Genomic DNA, 8,224 nt, shown 5'->3' with positions numbered 1-8,224 from the left:
AAAACAATATTAAAAACAATATTATGCTACACCAATGACTGAATAAAAACAAAGAATAAATGAATAGAAAACCAATACAGAGACAATATAAAAAATAAATATGATTAAAAACGATTTTAAAGGGTAAAACCAATTAAAACAGTAAAATAAACATCAAAATGTATAACCCTAACCCTAACCACACAGGACAACAGAGGACAGAAGACCACACAACTCACGTAGTGTTAAAAGCCAAAGAATAAAAGTGGGTCTTAATACGAGACTTAAAACACTCCACTGTGGAAGCAGTTTGAACATGGAGGGGCAGAGTGTTCCAGAGTTTAGGGCCGACCACAGAGAAGGCCCTGTCTCCCCTGGTTTTAAGTCTCGTCCTGGGCACCACGAGCTGGAGCTGGCTCTCGGACCTCAGAGCGCGCACAGGAGTGTAAATTTGGATGAGGTCCGAGATATACTGAGGTGCCAGTCCATGTAAAGCTTTAAAAACAAACAGGAAGGATTTAAAATCAATTCTAAAATGAACAGGGAGCCAGAGCAAACTCCGAAGAATTGGGGTTATATGCTGGCGTTTCCTGGCCCCTGTTAAAAGTCGTGCTGCCGCGTTCTGGACTAACTGCAACCGGGAGAGAGCTTTTTGGCTAATGCCAGCATAAAGTGCATTGCAGTAGTCCAGGCCACTTGAAATAAAAGCATGCACCACTTGTTCAAAGATAAAAATGGTTTTACCTTTGCTAAAAGACGAAGATGATAAAAACACGATTTTAAAACGCCATTGTTTTCAAAGTTATAAAGCTTAGTGATGTATCAGATTGTAGGTGGGGGGTTTTTTTTACCCTTCGCGTTCATATTTCGCTGTGTTTGTTGCATTTTTGTTGTGTTTCGCTCGATTGTAAAATATGTCGATTGAGAGGGGGTGTGACGTTCATATGTTGTCAATTTTCAGTGTTTTACCCTTCATAGTTATAACTGTAAATCCCACATTTTTTATTTTCATGTACATTCTGGGTGTCTCATTCAGTAAAAAAATGTAAAATTCCATTCCGTTTAAGGCGGTCCGTCATAACGTTTTTAGCATTCAATCAGACATTATTGTGAGGTTTTGCATTAGTATTAGGGACGGCGTGGCAAAGTTGGGAGAGTGGCCGTGCCAGCAATCTGAGGGTTCCTGGTTCAATCCCCATCTTCTACCATCCTAGTCACGTCCGTTGTGTCCTTGAGCAAGACACTTCACCCTTGCTCCTGATGGGTCCTGGTTAGCGCCTTGCATGGCAGCTCCTGCCATCAGTGTGTGTGAATGTGTGTGTGAATGTGGAAATAGTGTCAAAGCGCTTTGAGTTCCTTAAAAAAAAAAGGTAGAAAAGCGCTATACAAGTATAACCCATTTACCATAGTGTTCCTAAAAATAGATATACCGTATTTTTCGGACTATAAGTCGCAGTTTTTTTCATAGTTTGGCCGAGGGTGCGACTTATACTCAGGAGCGACTTATGTGTGAAATGATTAACACATTAGCGTAAAATATCAAATAATATTATTGATGTCATTCACATAAGAGACTAGACGTATAAGATTTCATGGGATTTAGCGATTAGGAGTGACAGATTGTTTGGTAAACGTATAGCATGTTCTATATGTTATAGTTATTTGAATGACTCTTACCATAATATGTTACGTTAACATACCAGTTGGTTATTTATGCCTCATATAACGTACACTTATTCAGCCTGTTGTTCACTATTCTTGATTTATTTTAAATTGCCTTTCAAATGTCTATTCTTGGTGTTGGCATCAAATACATTTCCCCAAAAAATGCGACTTATACTCCAGTGCGACTTATATGTTTTTTTCCTTCTTTATTATGCATTTTAGGCCGGTGCGACTTATACGCCGGAGCGACTTATACTCCGAAAAAATATGGTATATAATATATATTTTTTAAATAAATAGTTAAATATCTGCTTGTCACCTTTAAAGCAAGCTATCCACCAATCTGTGCATAAAAAATCTAATAATCAGATGTATAGGCAATTGTGCAATAATTAGAGGTGATTATGCATTTACATAAGTGCTGTCAAGTGATATATATTTTTTTAAAATCTGATGCATCACACTTGAATTTCGATGAGTCATGATTAAACAGAGGTTATTAACTGCATGCCTAATGTATAGTTGATGTGTAGGCAGCCATTACTGCGATGTTGCCCTCAATGCAAACAGGTTTGACACCCCTGTACGACTCACTGTATATCCCTAAAAACCAAATGCAGGTGTACCAACTGTAGTGTGACACGTAGCATTTCGGCAAACGTCAGCAAATCCACTTTCCCTGGCAGGTTTAAAAGTCAAGATGCAGGTCTCTGAGACTATCAGTGATGGTTTTATAGCGCTCGCCTGAGGACGACTCTTAACCTGTCAAGGACAGAAGAAAACATCAAAGCCAGTCCGTGCAGTTTTCCCCCCCTCCCCTTCATTTTGTCATAATGAGCTGTATCACATTTCACATTCATGCCGCGTCAAGAGTCTGCTTATTGTGCGCCGCGAGCGTGATTTAGTGAAGCAGGCTTCACGACATCATTGTACAGTAAATGTATACTGTACATTGCTGCACATGCGTGTTGCCTGAATGATGCCTTACCGCACGCCTCAGGCTTTTGATTTACCATCTCTTTACTGAAGATACATGAACTGTCAGAGTTCAAAGGTTGCCTACAAGTCGGTTTTTAAAGGGAAAAAAAAAAGGATGTGGGGGTTGTTGCAAAGTCAAACTTGTTGTCCGTGACTGCTCTCCTTGAGGGAAGGAAATACTTTTAGCGAAGTTGCATTGTAAAACGTCAACTAATCAACCTATTGTAATACTCTAGTTTTAAACTGCAGTTGGGATCTTTTTTTAATTAATTAAATTCTTTCAGAAATTATTTTTGGGTTTATTAATGTCCCATATCTTGTTTGTCCACATGTTATTCCAGTCCCTCTATCTGGAGTGTATGTATAAACATACATCTTATTTACCGTATTTTGTCATATAGAGATATGTACACATAGTTTTAAAAGACAAACACAAGAACTGGTAAAGCACATTGTTTTTTCTGGATTAGCATGTCAAAATATAGGTATATACTTGCATTCCTAAAACATTTGTGTTGGTGGCGGAATGTTGTGTTCGATTTATTTAAAAGAATGTATATTTCGTTGTTTTCTTACTGTACCGAAAATTAACCGAACCGTGACCTCTAAACCGAGGTACGCACCGAACCAAAATGTTGGTTCTAGGGATGTCCGATAATGGCTTTTTGCCGATATCCGATATTGTCCAACTCTTTAATTACCGATACCGATATCAACCGATACCGATATCAACCGATATATGCAGTCGTGGAATTAACACATTATTATGCCTAATTTGGACAACCAGGTATGGTGAAGATAAGGTACTTTTTAAAAAAATTAGTAAAATAAGATAAATAAATTAAAAACATTTTCTTGAATAAAAAAGAAAGTACAACAATATAAAAACAGTTACATAGAAACTAGTAGTGAATGAAAATGAGTAAAATTAACTGTTAAAGGTTAGTACTATTAGTGGAGCAGCAGCACGCACAATCATGTGTGCTTACGGACTGTATCCCTTGCAGACTGTATTGATATATATTGATATATAATGTAGCAACCAGAATATTAATAACAGAAAGAAACAACCCTTTTGTGTGAATGAGTGTAAATGGGGGAGGGAGGTTTTTTGGGTTGGTGCACTAATTGTAAGTGTATCTTGTGTTTTTTATGTTGATTTAATTAAAAAAAACACAAAAAAAAAAAAAAAAAATGATACCGATAATAAAAAAAAACGATACCGATAATTTCCGATATTACATTTTAACGCATATATCGGCCGATAATATCAGCCTGCCGATATTATCGGACATCTCTAGTTACACCCCTAGGTAGAAGTGTATTAGAAAGTATCCAATAACAAACGTGTCCGCATCATTCAATTTACTGCATCCTGAGCTTAGTTGTCAAAAAACAGTTAATACTCCGCTTCCATTCCAAACAGTGAATAATCATTAGGTTAGTGTTTTCATACCTAACATTCTTCTGTCTGAGTCTTTTCCCTTGATCAAGCCTTTTCAAACATTCCACATTACAAGATAATAAAAGTAGGTGTGATTTGTGCTGATACCGTATCAGATGGGCCTGGGTGAAAATCTCTGGGATCAGGACACCCCTACAGTATAATTTCATGTCTGACTTGAAATATAGCCTGTAAGAGAGCCTATTAAAGACCCACAGCAGCAGCAGCAGCAGCAGCAGAAGTGTCCCTGTCTCCAGGGTACTACTGCATGCTTGTCATTTCTCCCAATCCAGACCACCAGCTGTTGGTCTTACTTTCCATACATGTGCACACACACTCTCCCTTGCACTCTCTCTTTGACGCCATCACATTCCCGCCGGGCGTCGCGAGCCAACAACGACAGATGCCCGCCGCAAGCCTTTAACCCCTAACCCCACATAGAGCCCCTATTTTTGGGGCGAAGAACGATGCGGACGAGTTTGAAATGGCGTCAGACGACGGTAGCGCGGGCGGCCGCTTGCTCGCAGCACAGTAGTTACGGTAGTTTAACACGGGGGGATTCTCCCAGTCAGCTTACATGCCAGGAAAGAAAGAGTTCTTTGAAGGGATGAAGAAACATTCACATTAAGTCATTCCTCGCATCTCCGGTGCAGCCGCCATCATTAAAGCAGGACATAAAACGTCAGACCATGTGCACTTGTCTGTCACGACGCGCATGCACAGCTCACCCCAGCGCCCGATGGATGATGAAATCCTATCAGGTCAGCTGTAATCAAGAGTTATTCAAAGCAAGTGCTACAGCCCCTCATGTCGGGTTTGCACTTCTAGGCCTGCCACTAAAGAGCTGCTTTGCTATTTTCTAAATGCCTCGTTTAAAAAAAAAAAAGCTGACGTGTGCTGACAACTTGAACGTGCAACATATGACAGGAGTCTGGCTGTTCTCAGTTGGTTGAGTGAACCTCACTATTTCAAAGGTGCTGGCTAAGAACATAGGTGGGGAGAGTAGCCAGAAATTGTACTCAAGTAAGAGTACTGGTACTTTAGAGACTCAAGTAAAAGTAAGGAGTAGTCACCCAAATATTTACTTGAGTAAAAGTAAAAAGTATGTTGTGAAAAAACTACTCAAGTACTGAGTAACTGATGAGTAACCTGTTTGTTTAATGATGACGGCAACAAATAATGCACAAAAACATAAAAATAGCAATGAGCAAATTCAGAGCCAGGAATATCTTTTAAGCAACTAAAACAATAATATATATTAAATAATAATACATTAACATTAAAAAAATGAAGGCAAATTGAGCCACAATAACTTAACAGCACCATAGGCTCAGTAGGCAGAGATTACAAAGGAAAATAACAAGTTAGCCTTTACGCAAACCATAAACTGATAGGTGTGGGCTGCACCTGAGAACACACTGTGCACTTCTGATTTATGTATGTGTGCGTGTGTGTGTGCGTGCGTGCGTGCGCGTGCGTGTGTGTGTGTGTGTGTGTCTATGAGGCTGCGGTGCGTTAATAAATGTCCCCAAACGATGTACATTTGACAGTGATTCATAGCAGGGAAGCTAACATCAGCCAACGGTGACAGCCAAAATATCTACTAACGTTACTTACCGCCATGTGCTTCCTCAAATTTGACGTTGAGTTCATGTAAGCTTTAGCTTGTTGTTGTTTTGCTTGTTGTGACCGCCTGGCTCTGTTTGATTGGTGAAACGGAGTCAAACGTCACCAGTGACTGCATTTGATTGGTGAAACTGAGTCAAACGTCACCAGTGACTGCATTTGATTGGTGAAACTGAGTCAAACGTCACCAGTGACTGCATTTGATTGGTGAAACGGAGTCAAACGTCACCAGTGACTGCAATTGATTGGTGAAACTGAGTCAAACGTCACCAGTGACTGCATTTGATTGGTGAAACTGAGTCAAACGTCACCAGTGACTGCATTTGATTGGTGAAACGGAGTCAAACGTCACCAGTGACTGCATTTGATTGGTGAAACTGAGTCAAACGTCACCAGTGACTGCATTTGATTGGTGAAACTGAGTGAAACGTCACCAGTGACTGCATTTGATTGGTGAAACTGAGTCAAACGTCACCAGTGACTGCATTTGATTGGTGAAACGCAGGCATGTGATAGATCCTACTTTGAAGGTCTGTCTGACAAAGCAAAACAAACAAAGCGTGCATTAACAGATGGATAAAAACCAGTAGCGACTAGCGAGCTGAATGTAGATAAATGGAGCGGAGTAAAAGTAGCGTTTCTTCTCTATAAATATACTCAAGTAAAAGTAAAAGTATATTGCATTAAAACTACTCTTAGAAGTACAATTTATCCCAAAAGTTACTCAAGTAGATGTAATGGAGTAAATGTAGCGCGTAACTACCCACCTCTGGTTAAGAATGTTCAAAAGTTACCACCTACATAATTAGCAAAGGCTTTGGGACATTTGGGAAGAAAATAAAAAAATGTCAACAAAGCAAACCTCCACCTGTCATATCCGGGTTTCACTTTTACTCCTGCCACCGGGACCTCATTTCAAAAAGTGTGCGTGGATTCCGCCGTAAAACATTGTGTGAGCACAAACCTCAGAATGTACGTGAGCTTCAAAAAATTCTGAACATTTGGAATGGCAATATTTGTCTGTCCAAACTTGTGTAAAATATCATAATGACAGAGATTTTGCTGAGATGAAGAACATGCTCACGGTCGAGCTTTCTCTTTGCCAAGTCTTTGTCCGAATAATGCATTTGTTACTCGTTCCTCTTTATTTTGTCAAGTAATGCAAAGCAGACGTTGTGTTTGAGCAATATTGAATGCTCTTATGGGCAATTGGCACCCAAACACGATGATTTCAATATATTATGCGCACAATAAATGTGTTTTTGTACACTTGTACAAAAACACATTATTACTCCTCTTGACAAAATTGGTGCAGTTCAGCTAAATGTGTTTTCTGACATAGACTTGTTTCTTCAGCATTGTCCACACCTTTAAGTCAGCACTTTGGGAAGGCCATTCTAAAACCTTCATTCTAGCCTGATTTAGCCATTCCTTTACCACTTTTGAGGTGTGTTTGGGGTCATTGTCCTGTTGGAACACCCAACCGCGCCCAAGACCCAACCTCCGAGCTGATGATTTTAGCTTGTCCTGAACAATTTGGAGCTGATCCTCCTTTTTCATTGTCCCATTTAAAGCAGCAGCTCCATTGGCAGAAAAACAGGCCCAGAGCATAATACTACCACCACCATGCTTTACGGTAGGAATGGTGTTCCTGGGATTAAAGGCCTCACCTTTTCTCCCCTAAACATATATCTGGGTATTGTGGCCAAACAGCTCCATTTTTGTTTCATCTGTGTGGGCTCTGTACCGAGGATGTTGTTGTGGCTTGTACACACCCTTTGAGACACTTGTGATTTAGGGCTATATAAATAAACATTGATTGATTGATTGATGATCTGACCACAGAACTTTCCTCCAGAAGGTTTTATCTTTGTCCATGTGATGTCAGATGAAACAAAAATGGAGCTGTTTGGCCACAATACCCAGCAATATGTTTGGAGGAGAAAATGTGAGGCCTTTAATCCCAGGAACACCATGACCACCGTCAAGCATGGTGGTGGTAGTATTATTTTCATATTTTTATAATAATAATAATAATAATAATACCTGGGATTTATATAGCGCTTTTCTAAGTACCAAAAGTCGCTGTACATGTTAAAAACCCATCATTCATTCACACCTGGTGGTGGTAAGCTACTTTCGTAGCCACAGCTGCCCTGGGGTAGACTGACGGAAGCGTGGCTGCCAATTTGCGCCTACGGCCCCTCCGACCACCACCTATCATTCATTCAACATTCATTCACCGGTGTGAGCGGCACCGGGGGCAAGGGTTTTCATTGTCCCATTTACTCTCTCTAAAGCACCAGTTTCATTGGCAGCAATTGTGTCAAGGGGAGTGGTCGAAAATTCAAGCAGAAGCTTGTGGATGGCTACCAAAAGTGCCTTATTGCAGGTAAACTTGCCAAGGGACATGTAAGCAAATATTAACATTGCTGTATGTATACTTTTGACCCAACAGATTTGCTCACATTTTCAGTAGACTCATAATAAATTCATAAAAGAAGCAAACTACATGAATGTTTTTTGTGACCA

The 8,224-nt window shown here is 40.0% G+C and overlaps 1 protein-coding gene across 1 annotated transcript in view; it reads left to right on the top strand.

Annotated features, from left to right (window-relative positions):
• The window catches only part of pibf1 (progesterone immunomodulatory binding factor 1), a 78,546-nt gene that overhangs the window by 22,373 nt on the left and 47,949 nt on the right, over positions 1 to 8,224 (top strand). The gene's annotated exons all lie outside the window — the stretch shown is intronic.

The sequence above is a fragment of the Entelurus aequoreus genome, linkage group LG09 (assembly GCF_033978785.1).
Source record: "Entelurus aequoreus isolate RoL-2023_Sb linkage group LG09, RoL_Eaeq_v1.1, whole genome shotgun sequence".
NCBI lineage: Eukaryota > Metazoa > Chordata > Actinopteri > Syngnathiformes > Syngnathidae > Entelurus > Entelurus aequoreus.
The sequence above is the reverse complement of the archived record's forward strand: the minus strand, read 5'-3'. Positions and strand labels throughout refer to the sequence as shown.